Consider the following 17,500-nt stretch of genomic DNA (forward strand, 5'->3'; position numbering starts at 1 on the left):
TTTGACACGCTCAAACAATGAAGTCTTTCAGCGCTCCTCTAGCACCCTCGCTAGCACGCTCAAACAGTGACATCTTCAACTAAGCGCAGAGCATAGAACTTTGAAGTGAGCAGAAGGCCACGCAGAAAGGAGCAGAGAACACGGAGCAGGGGACTACTAAGAGTATTTCCGTTACTTCATAAAGCTGAAATTGGCTGGAACCGACTTAGGGTGGTTTCACTCGTCATAAGACTAAACTCCTTCGCACAATATATTGTAGCGGTATCTAGACTTGTTTATGAGTTATGAAATACTGGTTGGTGCTAATGTGAGGTCGAAAGGGTCTCTGCCGACTCTTGGATGTGAGGTGGACACAGTCTTGGCTAAATCTTCCATGTAAAGTTTAGAGGGGATCGGGGACTCCTGCATGTGAGGCGGTGAGGGGACCGCGGACTCCTGCATGTGAGGCGGAGAGGGGACCGGGGACTCCTGCATGTGAGGCGGAGAGGGGACCGGCCACTACCGTCATTCTCATCAAGGAAGAATATACTCGAGAAAATGAACTCATCCTCTCTGATGAAACTCAGTTCCAGAGGATCACGTGGAGTTTCCTTGCTCAAGTCGTAACGAAGGTAAAGAAATCTGTTAAATTTGTTATCTCCAGAAGAGGTCTGAACTTTACCTGTAGAAAACCATTGTTGAGTACTGTGCCTATCAAGTCCCAAAAGCCCGATAACCTGCTTCGTTCTGGTATAGTGATTGCAACCTGGAGCTCAACTGAACACACACAAGGATTTCCTGAGGCTTCTACTGAAGCGGGAACAAGATTTTCACACAAAGATTTCAAAAAAAAATTCTGAAAGTTCGAGTATTCATCGCAAAAATGTTTTGCTCAGGGAGGCTAAATAGTATTGCGAAATGTTTATAGTGCGTAAGAATGTTGAGCATCGTGTATACAATATCAGGTGACCAATGAAGGCCAGATATTAAGTATATAAATTATATAATTTAGACAAGTTAGAAGAATGCATAAAAATGTGAGTGGCGAGAGAATAAAGTTTTCATTACAAGCGGGGTGTGTGTGTATGAACTCTACTATATATACCCGCCTAGGTGTGCTTGCGGGATTGAGCTGGGATCCTAGCTTCTCCTTCCGAACGTTCTTAGATTAATTCAAGGACTCTGTTCTAATTCGCTTTAAAAAATTACATATATATCGAGTATTGGTCAACGACTTTACGCCTAACTTACTTCACTTATTGACAACACTAACACTGACAAATTTTTCTAACGTTTGTAACTCAACTGTGTATTTTCCCTGTGCTGTTTTTCCATCTAGGTTTTTTCCATCTATGGTTGAAACATGCGTGTAAATTCATATATGTGTGTGTTTCTTTACTTGTCTGCCTACGGGCTCACCATAGCCCGTGCTACTTGGAACTTTGTTCCAGGTAGCAAATCTTTAACAACAACAACATACTTGTCTGCGTGCTGGGAAGTTTATATGTTGTTAAGTTCAATGTGTAGTTCAAGTGAGTGGGGGATTCACATATTTGTAATTAACTGTATTAACCTGGCTGCGGTGGACCAAGTGACTTTATTTCGGCTGTAATTATAAATGCGACTGCAGCTGTTGTAAAGGAACCTCGGAATTGTTTGGAGTATATCAAACCAATACTGTATATATAAAAAAAAAAGTCTGTCTGGTTGTCTGTTTGAAGTTGGTGGCCGGACGCTTAGGGCTTCACCGAAATTTGCACCCAGATTCCTGTGTTATACATGTTCAATATGGTCGTATCAGGGGTTCGTGTAAATTAAAGGAGTGCATGCCTCTGCAAGGTAATGCTTTGTTTCACCTAGCTCTGCAAGGTAAAACAAAGGCAGATAGACGAAAGGTATGAAATTCAAAGATAATCTGACAGATTTAACGAATGAGACTAGAATAAATAGCGAGAGTCAGAGCGAGAGAAGCCATGAAAAATACACAACAATAAAAACACTGGCCTCGTTTACTTCCACTTGCTAGACACACAAATGTTAAACTAAATAAATTATCAGTCGTAATATAGGTCATGCAAAGCAGGTAAGTGCTGAGCACACCAGCAAATACATTTATGATATTCCAAGTTTTTCCTGTTCATCAAAGGAATAAGGTGGGTTTAGGAGCTAGAAAATCTGGTCAGCATCAAAGGCCATTTTTACTGTGATGCACGCTGTAAAACCCGGAGAAAGTCGTCCCAGGGAAAATATGTGAAATGAATTTGTGTGATATTTTTTTGTTGTTGTCAAGAGAAAGTGAGCGCGTGAGCAGTCGAGTGAAAAAGTGTGTGAGAAAGACTAGACAAACAGAAAAAAAAAGAGACATACTTCATGAGAAAAAGAGATAAAGTTCAAATAAAAACAGAGTAGGGACGATTAAACAGATGCATAGAGACAGATAGAGAAAAATTGACTAGACAGAGAGAGCAAGAGATTAAACTGAGGCAGAGAGAGACATACAATGACAGACACAGCCAGGCAGAGAGAGAGATTATTCACACAGAACTTAAAAAGGTGGTTTTCAATGACATTACATTAGAAAGTGGAAACTAATACAATTCTAACTATTTTCATTGCAATTCGAAATATTTCCTATGAAGTGAGGGACGATTTTGACAACAAAATTCTTCGACTTTTTAGAAACGGACAAAGGAATGACTGTGACGAGTAAACAATTTGTATGGTAATTTTTCAGATGTATGGACGAAATGGAAACACACACACACACACACACACACACACACACACACACACACACACACACACACACACACACACACACACACACACACACACACTCACGCACACATTAAAAACAGGGGACCCACAGAAAAGCTGGAAGACACCTAATGTAGTTCCAATATACAAAAAGGGGTGACAGGCAAGAGGCACTGAACTACAGGCCAGTTTCCCGAACTTGTATACCATGCAAGGTGATGTAGAAGATCGTGAATAAAAAGCTCTTAGAACATCTAGAGAGAAGGAACCTTGTAACACACCACCAGCTTGGGTTCAGGGATGGTAAATCGTGACTTACAGGTTTGATAGAATTCTATGATTAAGTGACACAAATTAGGCAAGAAAGAAAGGAAAGTGTGGGCAGACTGCATTTTTTTTAGACAGTGCTAAAGCCTTTGGCACAGTTCCCCCATAAGAGGCTGCTGCAAAAGTTGGAAAATAGGCATGAATAAAAGGTAAGGTCCTTCAGTGGATAAAGAAAAACCTAAGTAACAGGAAAAAAGCGAGTAACTGTGAGGGGGGGGGATGGAGACCTCCGAATGGCGAGATGTTACCAGCGGAGTCCCACAGGGTTCTGTACTTGGACCCACCCTGTTTCTGATATAAGTAAACGATCTTCCGGAGGGTATAGACTCATTCCACTCAATGTTTGCTGATGATACAAAAATTATGAGAAGATTCAAGACAGATGAAGATATACAGAGACTACAAGAAGACCTGGACAAATTGGAGAAATGGTCTAGAAAATGGCTACTTAAGTTTAACTCAGGTAAGTTTAAAGTAATAAAATTGGGGGAAGGGAACAGGAAGCCGAACACAAGGTGACACCTGGAAGGTGAAATCCTGCAAGAGTCAAACAGAGAGAAAGATCTGGGGGTTCATATCACGCCGAACATGTTCCTGGTGTGATATCGGTTGATATCACACCGAAGCCAACATCAAAAGTATATCATCAGCGGCATATGCTAGATTGACCAACATAAGAATTGCTTTTACAAACTTGTGTAAGGAATGTTGACCAGACCACACACTAGAAGGTGAAGGGACGACGACGTTATGTAAGGAATCGTTCAGGACCTTGTATACCACTTATATCAGACCAATCCTGGAGTATGCAGCTCCAGCCTAGTGTCCACACCTAGTTAACACAATACAAAGTTAGGGAAGATTCAAACTTATGCCATCAGACTAGTCTCAGAGGTGAAATGTACGAGTTACTAGGAAAGTCTATAGGATTTAAGCCTCACGTCCCTGGAAGACAGAGGAGTAAGGGAAGACATGATGACCACATACAAAATTCTCTGAGGAAATTGAAGGGTGGGCAAAGACAAACTATTTAGCATAGGTGGAACACGATCGAGGGGATACAGGTGGAAACTGAGTTCCCAAATGAGCCACAAATATATTATAAATATTTTGTTCAGTGTCAGGGTAGTTAACAATGGGAATACATTAGGCAGTGATGTGGTGGAGGTAGACTCCACTTATTAGGCCGTGTTAGGAATCTATTGGCAAGTTATCCCGTCCCTAAAGAAAGAAAAATGAGAGTGAAAAGAGGAAACAATGGTTCAATCAGGCATATAAGAAAACAAGGCAATTAAGTAAAACGACAGAGAAACTATAGAAGTAGCACTTTCACTGAAACTCTGTTAAAGTTCAGTAGTAGAATGAGTAACTAATCTACTACCGTTCTTAGATAAATTGACTATAATAACGCAGGAAAGAAAAAGGTGGGCTGACTGCATTTCTAGACTGTCAGAAAGCTGGTATAACTGGTTGAGTGCTGGACTATCGGATAATCATATGGCAATGATAGAAGAGAAGTTAGCGTGGCAAGAGTTCACAAGTGGGGTGCTAAAGCAACTGGTACTGTGGCTCCTTCTGTTCCTATTATATTTAAATGGCCTTGCACAGAAAATATGAACAATTATAATCGTGTTGGATGTCGATACAAAGTGAATGAGAAGAGTTTGAAGCGAAGATAACTGCAAGAAGGTGCAACAACACCTATCAATATGTGGAACATCATGGATTAGGTAAATAGTTAGTATATTTTTACCCAGACAAATGCAGTGTAATGAGGATAGAAGTGGAAGAAAGAACATCCCTAAGGAAATTATACATTAAAAGGCAAACAACTTCTATAGACATTAAGATTCCAGGAGTATACAGAACGTCTGCATAATACTCAAAAGATTTCAAATAATCAAACAGCTTTTACCTTCTCGGATAATAAACCAAGAACATAACATGAACAAACCATGTAAAACAAGCAGTTGTAAATGCACCAAGGCATAGATCTCCAGCCTAAGAGAAGCATAAAGTTAAACGAAGGAAAGTTCAGAAGTATTCAACAAGAGGAACTGACAGAAAACCCTCACCGCGTTACAGGAAAAAAAGACACCGAAATGTTATAAGAGAAACAAGTTATTGAGAGGTATTGAAAGAGTGGAGAAAGAAGCAATAACTAAAATGAGAGATGTATAAGGACCAGGGGAGGACGGGTAGAAGCTAGAGATGAAGATACACCGGAGAAGTGTAAGAAAACAATTTCGAATTGTAAGACTAACAGAATTGGAATGGTTGTTAAGGAGAGTACAACGAAAAACATAAGGAAAGACAAACTGTATTAACTTAGGGAACTAACGCAATCACTTCAAGGCGGGTACGTATACGGGACTATATACATTCACTCACATATACACATACAGTAGTACATATCGAAACATATATAAACACTCACACAACTTTGTCCGGTACAGTTAAACTCACTCACCTGTACTCATGATTACACCCAGCTTAATTCCACAAATCCATTCCTCTCTCTCTCTCTCTTTCTCATTAGAGATAATACAATCACAACTTGGTGAGTACCGCACAATCACTGATGTTACAAATACAGCATAACAAATATTCCTATTGACCTGGGCATCGCAGTCAAGTTATGAACGTTTTAAGGGTGAAACATAATTTACATTATTCATGGGCGTCACTCAATGTTCTTGGTGTGAAGTCACCATCAATTGTTTATACGTCCGCTGGGGAGGGAGATGGCATGGAATGGGGGAGGGATAATTGGTTTTTGTATGTGTGAATAAAAAGAAATTTCCTATGGTATATTTTTATTTACCCTGTCAAATTTGATGAATAATGTTGAGAAGCATTGAAAGCTGTTGGCCAAAAGACACAATAGAAGATGAAGAGACGACGACATTTCGGTCCGTCCTGGACCATTATCAGTTATGAGTTATCCTGGACCATTATTGACAATGGTCCAGTACGGACCGAAACGTCGTCGTCTCTTCATCGTCTGGTGCGTGGTTTGGTCAACATTCTTCAGCTACGTTATTGTGACTTATCATCAGCATTTGAAAGCTGCTGCGTACTGGACAGTGGGCAGGTGCTGCGTACTGGCCAGTGGGCAGGTGCTGCGTACTGGTCAGTGGGCAGGTGCTGCGTACTGGCCAGTGGGCAGGTGCTGCGTACTGGCCAGTGGGAAGGTGCTGCGTACTGGCCAGTGGGCAGGTGCTGCGTACTGGTCAGTGGGCTGGTGCTGCGTACTGGTCAGTGGGCAGGTGCTGCGTACTGGCCAGTGGGCAGGTGCTGCGTACTGGCCAGTGGGCAGGTGCTGCGTACTGGTCAGTGGGCAGGTGCTGCGTACTGGCCAGTGGGCAGGTGCTGCGTACAGGCCAGTGGGAAGGTGCTGCGTACTGGCCAGTGGGCAGGTGCTGCGTACTGGTCAGTGGGCTGGTGCTGCGTACTGGTCAGTGGGCAGGTGCTGCGTACTGGCCAGTGGGCAGGTGCTGCGTACTGGTCAGTGGGCTGGTGCTGCGTACTGGCCAGTGGGCAGGTGCTGCGTACTGGTCAGTGGGCTGGTGCTGCGTACTGGTCAGTGGGCTGGTGCTGCGTACTGGTCAGTGGGCAGGTGCTGCGTACTGGCCAGTGGGCAGGTGCTGCGTACTGGTCAGTGGGCAGGTGCTGCATACTGGTCAGGCTGGTATTGTGTACCTTCCAGAGCATTTGTATCGTGTAATTTTCCGTTAACTTATACAATGTACCCTTCAGTGTAGTGTTATCGTGACCCCTTCAGTGTAGTGTTATCGTGACCCCTTCAGTGTAGTGTTATCGTGACCCCTTCAGTGTAGTGTTATCGTGACCCCTTCAGTGTAGTGTTATCGTGACCCCTTCAGTGTAGTGTTATCGTGACCCCTTCATTGTAGTGTTATCGTGAACCCTTCATTGTAGTGTTATCGTGAACCCTTCATTGTAGTGTTATCGTGAACCCTTTATTGTAGTGTTATCGTGAACCCTTCATTGTAGTGTTATCGTGAACCCTTCATTGTAGTGTTATCGTGAACCCTTCATTGTAGTGTTATCGTGAACCCTTTATTGTAGTGTTATCGTGAACCCTTTATTGTAGTGGTATCGTGAACCCTTCATTGTAGTGGTATCGTGAACCCTTCATTGTAGTGGTATCGTGAACCCTTCATTGTAGTGGTATCGTGAACCCCTCATTGTAGTGGTATCGTGAACCCCTCATTGTAGTGGTATCGTGAACCCTTCATTGTAGTGGTATCGTGAACCCTTCATTGTAGTGGTATCGTGAACCCTTCATTGTAGTGGTATCGTGAACCCTTCATTGTAGTGGTATCGTGAACCCTTGATGTAGAGTTATCGTGTAGCCTTCAGTGTAGTGTTATGTGTATTCTTCAGTGAAGTGTTATCATTCATCTATTTGTATATTATTATCGTTCACTCTTCTGTGTATTCATATTGAATTCCCTCCAGTGCATTCATATCAACTTCGTTTTCATTTTGGAAATATAGATAATCCAGGTAAAAATAAATGAGGCTTATTTCCGCATTGAAAAAAAATATCTTAGACACGTAACATACGAAGTTGACGTATGTAATAATGCCGAGACGCAGGTTGTGTTTAGAGAGCTGGGGCTAGTTGTAGCGTGTGTAGGTCACCGCTACACTAACACTAACACACAAACGGTTTAGAGAGCTGGGGCTAGTTGTCGCGTGTGTAGGTCACCGCTACACTAACACTAACACACAAACTGTTTAGGGAGCTGGGGCTAGTTGTAGCGTGTGTAGGTCACCGCTACACTAACACTAACACACAAACGCAGGCTTATAAAAAATAAACATAAATACTCACGCAGGTAAATATCAAAACATTATTCGAATCAAAATTCGTAGGGTAATTCCGGGTCACAATGAGTTAATGATACAATTCTTCATGCAATGGAAATTCCAGTTTTTACAGTGCCCATAAACCATAATGATGAAGTTCACTGAGAGTGTGGCAAGAACCGCGGGCGTCTGTCACCGCCACCACCGTGTCACTGTGTCACACATAAGCACGCACTCCTCATCCCTCTCCCTCTCTCTCTCTTAACAGTTGGTAGTAATTTTTGTATTTTTGTACCTGAAAGGCCTCCATGTAAGAGAGCCTGGGTGTGGGAGCGTGGTGTAATACTGGGTTCTGAATGGGTTTTTGTATGCCAGGGATTTCTTTGCCAACCTTTGATAGTAATTGTATTAAAACTTGAAAACTAAATACACGGAAATTTGGTTTACTACCTGTTTTCACAGGATACATATTGTAACTGTTCAGGATTGCTATGTCAACAAGGTGGAAAAACATCTTGGTCCACTTCACTGTTTTCCGTCCACAGTCGACTGTCCCTACCATCATATCTCATTTATCATCCAAACGCATGTTTATGTTGAAGTCCATAACACAATCTGGCTTATATATTCTTTGTCTAATGGTTTTGTTCACCTTGCCACTGTCCACCATTGTACTAGTGTGAATGGTGGTCAACATGTTCACTTCACGCCTGTCTTTCCACCGCACTGAAAGTATTCCATAAGTTTTTCTTAGGTGGCAAACACTTACCTCAATAATATTATCAAACACGCGCATTTCCCTTCGATTTGCCTTGAATGTGCCACACACTCCAGTTCTATTATCAAGCAAGAACCTAGTTAACAAGGGACTTGTATAATAGTTATCTGTGTATAATATATGGCCCTTGTTCAGCCATGGTGCAAGCAGTGCCTTCACCACACTACTTAAGAAGCCATGTTGGTCACAGGAATGTCTATATTTGTGTTCAAATACGTTATCATGTGTAACACAATTCCTGATTCACAGTCACAGAGTACAAAGAATTTCAATCAAAATCTGTGGCGTTTGGAGGGAAAATACTGCTTGAAGGCGGTATGTTCATGGAAAAGCACAAGGGATTCATCAATCACCAGCTTCTGAGCTAGTATGTAGAACTCTCTGAATTTTCCAATAAGTTCATTCAGAACGTGAGTGACCTTCCAAAGCCTAACTTCCTGTGCTCGTCATTACTTACAAAATGAAGACACCTGAGGAGTATCAAAAATCTGTCTTAAAACATATATAGTTCCCAAACAATGGTGGTGGCAGTAACTAGTGAGTGGTGGGGGGCAGTAGCTAGTGAGTGGTGGGGGGGGGCAGTAACTAGTAAGTGGTGGGGGGGGGGGCAGTAACTAGTAAGTGGTGGGGGGGGGGGCAGTAACTAGTAAGTGGTGGGGGGGGGGCAGTAACTAGTAAGTGGTGGGGGGGGGCAGTACCTAGTGAGTGGTGGGGGGCAGTACCTAGTGAGTGGTGGGGGGCAGTACCTAGTGAGTGGTGGGGGGCAGTAGCTAGTGAGTGGTGGGGGGGCAGTAGCTAGTGAGTGGTGGGGGGCAGTAACTAGTGAGTGGTGGGGGGCAGTAACTAGTGAGTGGTGGGGGGCAGTAGCTAGTGAGTGGTGGGGGGCAGTAACTAGTGAGTGGTGGGGGCAGTAACTAGTGAGTGGTGGGGGGCAGTAGCTAGTGAGTGGTGGGGGGCAGTAACTAGTGAGTGGTGGGGGCAGTAACTAGTGAGTGGTGGGGGGCAGTACCTAGTGAGTGGTGGGGGGCAGTAGCTAGTGAGTGATGGTGGGCAGTAACTAGTGAGTGGTGGTGGGCAGTAACTAGTGAGTGGTGGTGGGCAGTAACTAGTGAGTGGTGGGGGGGGCAGTAACTAGTGAGTGGTGGTGGGCAGTAACTCGTGAGTGGTGGGGGCAGTACCTAGTGAGTGGTGGGGGCAGTAACTAGTGAGTGGTGGGGGCAGTAACCAGTGAGTGGTGGGGGGCAGTAGCTAGTGAGTGGTGGGGGCAGTAACTAGTGAGTGGTGGGGGCAGTAACTCGTGAGCGGTGGGGGCAGTAACTAGTGAGTGGTGGGGGGCAGTAGCTAGTGAGTGGTGGGGGCAGTAGCTAGTGAGTGGTGGGGGCAGTAACTCGTGAGTGGTGGGGGCAGTAACTCGTGAGTGGTGGGGGCAGTAACTAGTGAGTGGTGGGGGCAGTAACTAGTGAGTGGTGGGGGGCAGTAGCTAGTGAGTGGTGGGGGGCAGTAGCTAGTGAGTGGTGGGGGGCAGTAGCTAGTGAGTGGTGGGGGCAGTAGCTAGTGAGTGGTGGGGGCAGTAACTAGTGAGTGGTGGGGGGCAGTAGCTAGTGAGTGGTGGGGGGCAGTAACTAGTGAGCGGTGGGGGCAGTAACTAGTGAGTGGTGGGGGCAGTAACTCGTGAGTGGTGGGGGCAGTAACTAGTGAGTGGTGGGGGCAGTAACTAGTGAGTGGTGGGGGGCAGTAGCTAGTGAGTGGTGGGGGGCAGTAGCTAGTGAGTGGTGGTGGGCAGTAACTAGTGAGTGGTGGGGGCAGTAACTAGTGAGTGGTGGGGGCAGTAGCTAGTGAGTGGTGGTGGGCAGTAACTAGTGAGTGGTGGGGGGGCAGTAACTAGTGAGTGGTGGGGGGCAGTAACTCGTGAGTGGTGGGGGCAGTAGCTAGTGAGTGGTGGGGGCAGTAGCTTGTGAGTGGTGGGGGCAGTAGCTAGTGAGTGGTGGGGGCAGTAGCTAGTGAGTGGTGGGGGCAGTAACTAGTGAGTGGTGGGGGCAGTAACTAGTGAGTGGTGGGGGCAGTAACTAGTGAGTGGTGGGGGCAGTAGCTAGTGAGTGGTGGGGGCAGTAACCAGTGAGTGGTGGGGGGCAGTAGCTAGTGAGTGGTGGGGGCAGTAACTAGTGAGTGGTGGGGGCAGTAACTCGTGAGCGGTGGGGGCAGTAACTAGTGAGTGGTGGGGGCAGTAACTCGTGAGCGGTGGGGGCAGTAGCTAGTGAGTGGTGGGGGCAGTAACTCGTGAGTGGTGGGGGCAGTAACTCGTGAGTGGTGGGGGCAGTAACTAGTGAGTGGTGGGGGCAGTAACTAGTGAGTGGTGGGGGGCAGTAGCTAGTGAGTGGTGGGGGGCAGTAGCTAGTGAGTGGTGGGGGGCAGTAGCTAGTGAGTGGTGGGGGCAGTAGCTAGTGAGTGGTGGGGGCAGTAACTAGTGAGTGGTGGGGGGCAGTAGCTAGTGAGTGGTGGGGGGCAGTAACTAGTGAGCGGTGGGGGCAGTAACTAGTGAGTGGTGGGGGCAGTAACTCGTGAGTGGTGGGGGCAGTAACTAGTGAGTGGTGGGGGCAGTAACTAGTGAGTGGTGGGGGGCAGTAGCTAGTGAGTGGTGGGGGGCAGTAGCTAGTGAGTGGTGGTGGGCAGTAACTAGTGAGTGGTGGGGGCAGTAACTAGTGAGTGGTGGGGGCAGTAGCTAGTGAGTGGTGGTGGGCAGTAACTAGTGAGTGGTGGGGGGGCAGTAACTAGTGAGTGGTGGGGGGCAGTAACTCGTGAGTGGTGGGGGCAGTAGCTAGTGAGTGGTGGGGGCAGTAGCTTGTGAGTGGTGGGGGCAGTAGCTAGTGAGTGGTGGGGGCAGTAGCTAGTGAGTGGTGGGGGCAGTAACTAGTGAGTGGTGGGGGCAGTAACTAGTGAGTGGTGGGGGCAGTAACTAGTGAGTGGTGGGGGCAGTAGCTAGTGAGTGGTGGGGGCAGTAACTAGTGAGTGGTGGGGGCAGTAACTAGTGAGTGGTGGGGGGCAGTAACTAGTGAGTGGTGGGGGCAGTAACTAGTGAGTGGTGGGGGGCAGTAGCTAGTGAGTGGTGGGGGCAGTAGCTAGTGAGTGGTGGGGGGCAGTAACTAGTGAGTGGTGGGGGCAGTAGCTAGTGAGTGGTGGGGGCAGTAGCTAGTGAGTGGTGGGGGGCAGTAACTAGTGAGTGGTGGGGGCAGTAACTCGTGAGTGGTGGGGGGCAGTAACTAGTGAGTGGTGGGGGCAGTAGCTAGTGAGTGGTGGGGGCAGTAGCTAGTGAGTGGTGGGGGCAGTAACTAGTGAGTGGTGGGGGCAGTAACTCGTGAGTGGTGGGGGGCAGTAACTAGTGAGTGGTGGGGGCAGTAGCTAGTGAGTGGTGGGGGCAGTAGCTAGTGAGTGGTGGTGGGCAGTAACTAGTGAGTGGTGGGGGCAGTAACTAGTGAGTGGTGGGGGCAGTAACTAGTGAGTGGTGGTGGGCAGTAACTAGTGAGTGGTGGGGGCAGTAACTAGTGAGTGGTGGTGGGCAGTAACTAGTGAGTGGTGGGGGCAGTAACTAGTGAGTGGTGGGGGGCAGTAACTAGTGAGTGGTGGGGGGCAGTAACTAGTGAGTGGTGGGAACAATGTGTAATAGCTCATAGATATGTGAGCAAGGCGATCATGTGATTTGTAACCAAAGCGTTCAGTAAGCAAGTAGATCGAGCAATAAGCGAAGTAGAAAGCAGTCGAGTGCGGCGAGGAGCAGGTGAGTGGGACGATTGGGGAGTGTAATTAAGGGTGCACATGAGGGTGAAGTCAGCAGGCAGCTGGCGGTAGCAGTTGGACACACGGTACCGTAAACGAGGGACATAAGCACATTACACCAGGGCGCAGATATATTCCCAGGAATAACAAGCTGCCGTTAATAACTTGGTGTTTACACTGGGCGGCTATACCGCCTGGCCGGGCGGCTTAAAGTGGCGCGCTCTCCCGCTCCTGGGAATCGATACTTCAGGAACTGGGATCCTAAAGCTTGAGTGGGCTATGTGGATAGTTCCTGGCTTGATGACCTGAACAATAATCATTGATGTTCATTCCTAGAGTTATAATAACAATAGGTTAATTCCTTCTTTGTAAGCGTTTGGTGACCTAGTGCCAACTGAAGTCTTTGACTTTTACTCGCAGATTTTCATTAATTATGATAAACAAATTAGCAGTAATATCTAATATAAATTTGTGTAAGCTACCCCATGCTCTTTCTCTGGAAACACAACCCGAAACTGTCTCTATTTTCCGCTTGTTACAACTTGTAATAAAGTTGTTACATCTTGGCTTAACATGTTTATGACGTATTAGAACGTTGTTACAACTTGCTATATTGGTTGTTATAATTGGTTAGGAGGTGTTAAAACTTGTTCGAACGTTGTACCAACGTCGTAGTTTCGGTGTGTGTTTGCCGGGTTATGATTGTCGTTCTTTCATAATTCCAAATATCCAGCTTGGGGTTTACCAGTTTTCTCTGCTGACTAGTTGTATTATTCTATCCCTGCTACACCATTATATACATCAATAATTTTTAAGTGGTATTTCTAAGCAATTAAGTTGATATTTCAGGGAAAAAATGGAGAGGCCAGTGACAAGTGTCTGTAAAAACAAAAACAAAATGAGTTGACTGAGTCTGCTGGATGGGTGATTTTTTTCAGGCAGAATTATATCATCAATTAGAGAATTATTTCACAAAGTGCAGAAGTGGACATAAAGTTAGTTAGAAGACTGCAATGAATGCGAGGACGGACATCGCATTTAACATTTCCTCTACTCACAATTAACCTTACTTAGCTCATCATTTTGCACGTCCCATTGTTCACATCCACATAAGCCTCATTTTTTTTTTAGCATTGACCATTAAATAAGCATTGAATATTAAATAATTGACTATTAATTTCGACCAGGTATCAAGAACGCCAAATTCACCCATAATGACATCTGTTTTGAACTTTAGGTCTTTAATAGCATCAGAAAAATTTATAAGTGAACCCTTTAAGGATATACTATGCCCTTGGTATTTTTCAAAATACTTTACAGGAATTTCTCTGCCTAGTGATTTTACTTTGGGATCTAAGTAAAACGAGTCATATGAGAAAAACGAAACTACAGCCTTTTCAGCAGGATTGAACGTTAGGGTGTATTCTGCACTATATTTTTCACACGTTTCTATTAAGTTTTCCATAGATACTTTAGTCGGTGCGAGTAGTACTAGATCATCAACATAGCATCAAACGTTGTCCTTAGTACTACTGCATATGCGACAACTAGTTCTACTGGTTCTTTAAAAATATTTCACCAACATATGGATGCGGAGAGCCAATAATGTAGGACTAAAAGAACACCTTATTTGAACCCCCATTTTTCAATGAGAATTTTTCAGAGAACATTATTCCATTTCACAGCTCATTTGCATACCAGATTAGAAATATTTCAACTATAAGAAATACCAGACAATAAATATCAAGCGATGACATGATATACTTTTCAAGAAATCATAAGAATAAATGGATGAATGAAAGCAGTCCCACTGACTGCGTTCCTTCGAGTGTGGAGAGGATTACGAGGGATAGCATCCAAATGAACACCTCTATTAATAACAACTTTAGTTCTCAGACTAGCAGGATTACAGGACACATGACCATAATTCTGTAGAAGACATTACCACAGGTACATCAGAAGTCGGGAATAGAGGTGACCTGGTCAGGCAGTCAAGAAGGATAAGAGGATTGGACCCAGGATAGCATTCCAGCCCCGTTCCTGTGCCGAGTAAGTTCACTACGGGCTCACCATAGCCTGTGCTACTTGGAACTTTTTGTTCCGTGAAGCTGAATCTAAAACAACAGGATAGCAGTGTTGTTAGACGTTGAGATGTAAGTCTCGACCTAAGCACACACTCAGACCTTGACAAAGCACTCAGGAGAGTGCAAAAGACTTTAAGCAAATAGTTTACATAAATTTCACAAATACAAAAGTGTGGGTTTTTATCCTATGTTATTATATCTGTGAAAAGACATTACCATTACTAAAATATTTTTTTGCTGAGGAATATTCCAAAAAGTTTGGTGTGTTCGAGTTTGTCGAAAGTTTTGGAAGCAACAAGAAAAAGAGAACATTGATAACCCTGTGAGTTGTAGAAGTGGATATTTTCACCAGTGTGATACTGCACAGTGTCGTTGAGTAACCAGTTTTGTATGCAAACTGAAAGTCAGAAGTGCCAATTTCGTCAGCTAGAAAGTCAATCAGTATATTATAAAATACTTAGTTCAATAGTGTTTAGGGCAATAGTTCTAGTCAATAGAGGATGACGAGCGAGCTCGGCTGTTCTTTGGAATGGAAACAAATACGGAGGTGTTTATAACGCATGACGACGATAGGAGAGAATGCCTGAAAGACATTACAAGTTAATGTGTGTCAAATTGCGAGAATGAGCAGAATTTACAGCTTTCGGATATTTCATCCCATGTTTATCTTTGGGCTGAAGGGCATCTCATATCTCACTAGCGTCTCATTAAAATTAAAATCCCACAGCTGATTTAAGTCCCACACGTGACGCAGGTCTCACAGCCCAAGAACACCCGACTGAACACATGTGCATTAAAGAACAAGTCCCTGTGCAGATGAGTTTACACCTGTCATTAATCAAGGTCTGAGAAAAAAGCGGCTTATTTGGAAGGTCTCCTTAAGCTATCTGCGAATGGGGTGATTAAACCGTCTTAAATTTAGCTGTTGATTGTTGAAGGTGAAGGATAGTGCTGTTACAGGGCTTAGTAACACTCTAGCATTAGAAGAAAGGATGATATAATTTGTTGACCAGACCACACACTAGAAATTGAAGGGACGACGACGTTTCGGTCCGTCCTGGACCATTCTCAAGTCGATTGTGAATGGTCGACTTGAGTCGAACAATCGACTTGAGAATGGTCCAGGACGGACCGAAACGTCGTCGTCCCTTCAATTTCTAGTGTGTGGTCTGGTCAACATACTTCAGCCACGTTATTGTGACTCATCGCCTGCATATGATATAATTTGTCTAAGGTCGAGTTCTGGTAAGAGAAGGAAATTATCTTCCGTTAATTTACATACGATTGTGAGGGTTTCTTTTAGTTATTGGGGTGTCATGCAATTATTGACAAGCCAGACTTTATAGTTTAGGATGAGAATGGCGTTTCTCATATTTGATAATTTGTTACATGGAAAAATGTTATTTTTTTCAATAACGGGTAACGTTATGGTTCTACAGTAAGATTGGTTTATCAAGAGTGTTATGTTCAAAAAGTACAACACAGTACCCTTGTGAGTGTGTGGTATGTGCATCCTACATTGTTTATTGTGAGTGTGTGCGTGCAGTGTACATGCTACACTGTTGCAAGCTTGCAGTATTCATGCTAAACCGTTGCATGCTTACAGTGTGCATCCTACAGTGTTGTGGGCGTGAAATGTGCATCCTACAGTGTTGTGTGCGTTCAATATGCATCCTACAGTGTTGTGTGCGTGAAATATGCATCCTACAGTGTTGTGTGCGTGAAATATGCATCCTACAGTGTTGTGTGCGTGAAATATGCATCCTACAGTGTTGTGTGCGTGAAATATGCATCCTACAGTGTTGTGTGCGTGAAATATGCATCCTACAGTGTTGTGTGCGTGAAATGTACATCCTACAGTGTTTGATTTGTGCGTGAAGTGTGACTCCTACATAGTTGAGTGAGTGCATGTTGCATCCAACAGTGTGTATTGTGTGCGAGCATGTCGCCTCCTAACGTGTGTGTTGTGTGCGTGCATGTTGCATCCTACAGTATGTGTGCAGTGAAAATCTAACAGTATTTGTTGTGTGTGTTCCATCCTAGTGTGTTTGTTGTGTGTGTGCAGTGTACATAGAACAGTGCTTGTCGTATGAAAGTAGTGTGTTTCAACATATATCATCTCTCTCTCTCTCCCCTTGCCCATCTCTCTACCTTTTTCCGTGTCTGTTTATATTTCTCTTCCCATTTCTCTCAAACCTGCAACTCGGTCTTATCAAAATTTTCCAAGCTGTCAGGAATTTCCATAATCGCTTTCCAATGAATATAAATTTCCACAATAACGAACAATCTCCACAACCATACTGCCTCTTTACACTCCCTCCTCCCTCCCTCACCACGCTTTCCCACATAAAATATGGAAACATTTCATAATACCCACATACTGCTGACCGGATATCCAGACTGGGAATTAATGACTAGCTCTTCTGTTCCCAACCAAAAAGCTCATGTTCGGTTTCGGAGCTCCCACACGCGCACACACACAAACACACAAAAAACACGAGGCGGAACTAAAGAACCAGAGCTCAACCTCCGCTAGCACAATTAGGTGAGTGCACAGGTCTACGGCGCTGAGCGGACAGTGCTCAGGGATCGTAGTCCCTGATCGTAGATTATATATATAATCAGAAAAGACTCCTTCCGTGAAAGATTCAAAACTTAGACTAACAGGTGCTATGAGACCCCTTTGACAAGTCCTGTACTCTGACTAAATGACCATCAGACTATTAAAAGTCATTGGTAGCCGAAGCTATTTCCACCCAATGACCCAATAGCTCTCGGTAGTCACAGACCATAAAGTTCATTTTCACTGACACAATTCATTTATATGAGAGAACACGAACCTCCATTGTAACAATAACTTGCAGAAACCCGCAAGCCAACTATCCTGTTCCTCCCGGCCCTTACCAGCTCTTGCACCGGTATCTGGCCGTCTATTTCCTCTCCAGTTCTGTCCCAGTGCCTGTCCCAA

The 17,500-nt window shown here is 44.7% G+C and overlaps 1 protein-coding gene across 6 annotated transcripts in view; it reads right to left on the reverse strand.

Annotated features, from left to right (window-relative positions):
- LOC123768334 (proteasomal ubiquitin receptor ADRM1-like) overlaps positions 1-17,500 on the reverse strand; it is a 435,185-nt gene that overhangs the window by 67,644 nt on the left and 350,041 nt on the right. The window contains exon 1 of one of the 6 annotated variants that reach the window (XM_069302939.1): positions 7,925-8,149. The exons of the other annotated variants lie outside the window; for them this stretch is intronic. The gene's annotated coding sequence lies outside the window, so the exon portion shown is untranslated. Of the gene's footprint in view, positions 1-7,924; positions 8,150-17,500 lie in introns of those variants that run through there. 6 annotated transcript variants of the gene reach the window in all.

Source organism: Procambarus clarkii, chromosome 49 (genome assembly GCF_040958095.1).
Source record: "Procambarus clarkii isolate CNS0578487 chromosome 49, FALCON_Pclarkii_2.0, whole genome shotgun sequence".
NCBI lineage: Eukaryota > Metazoa > Arthropoda > Malacostraca > Decapoda > Cambaridae > Procambarus > Procambarus clarkii.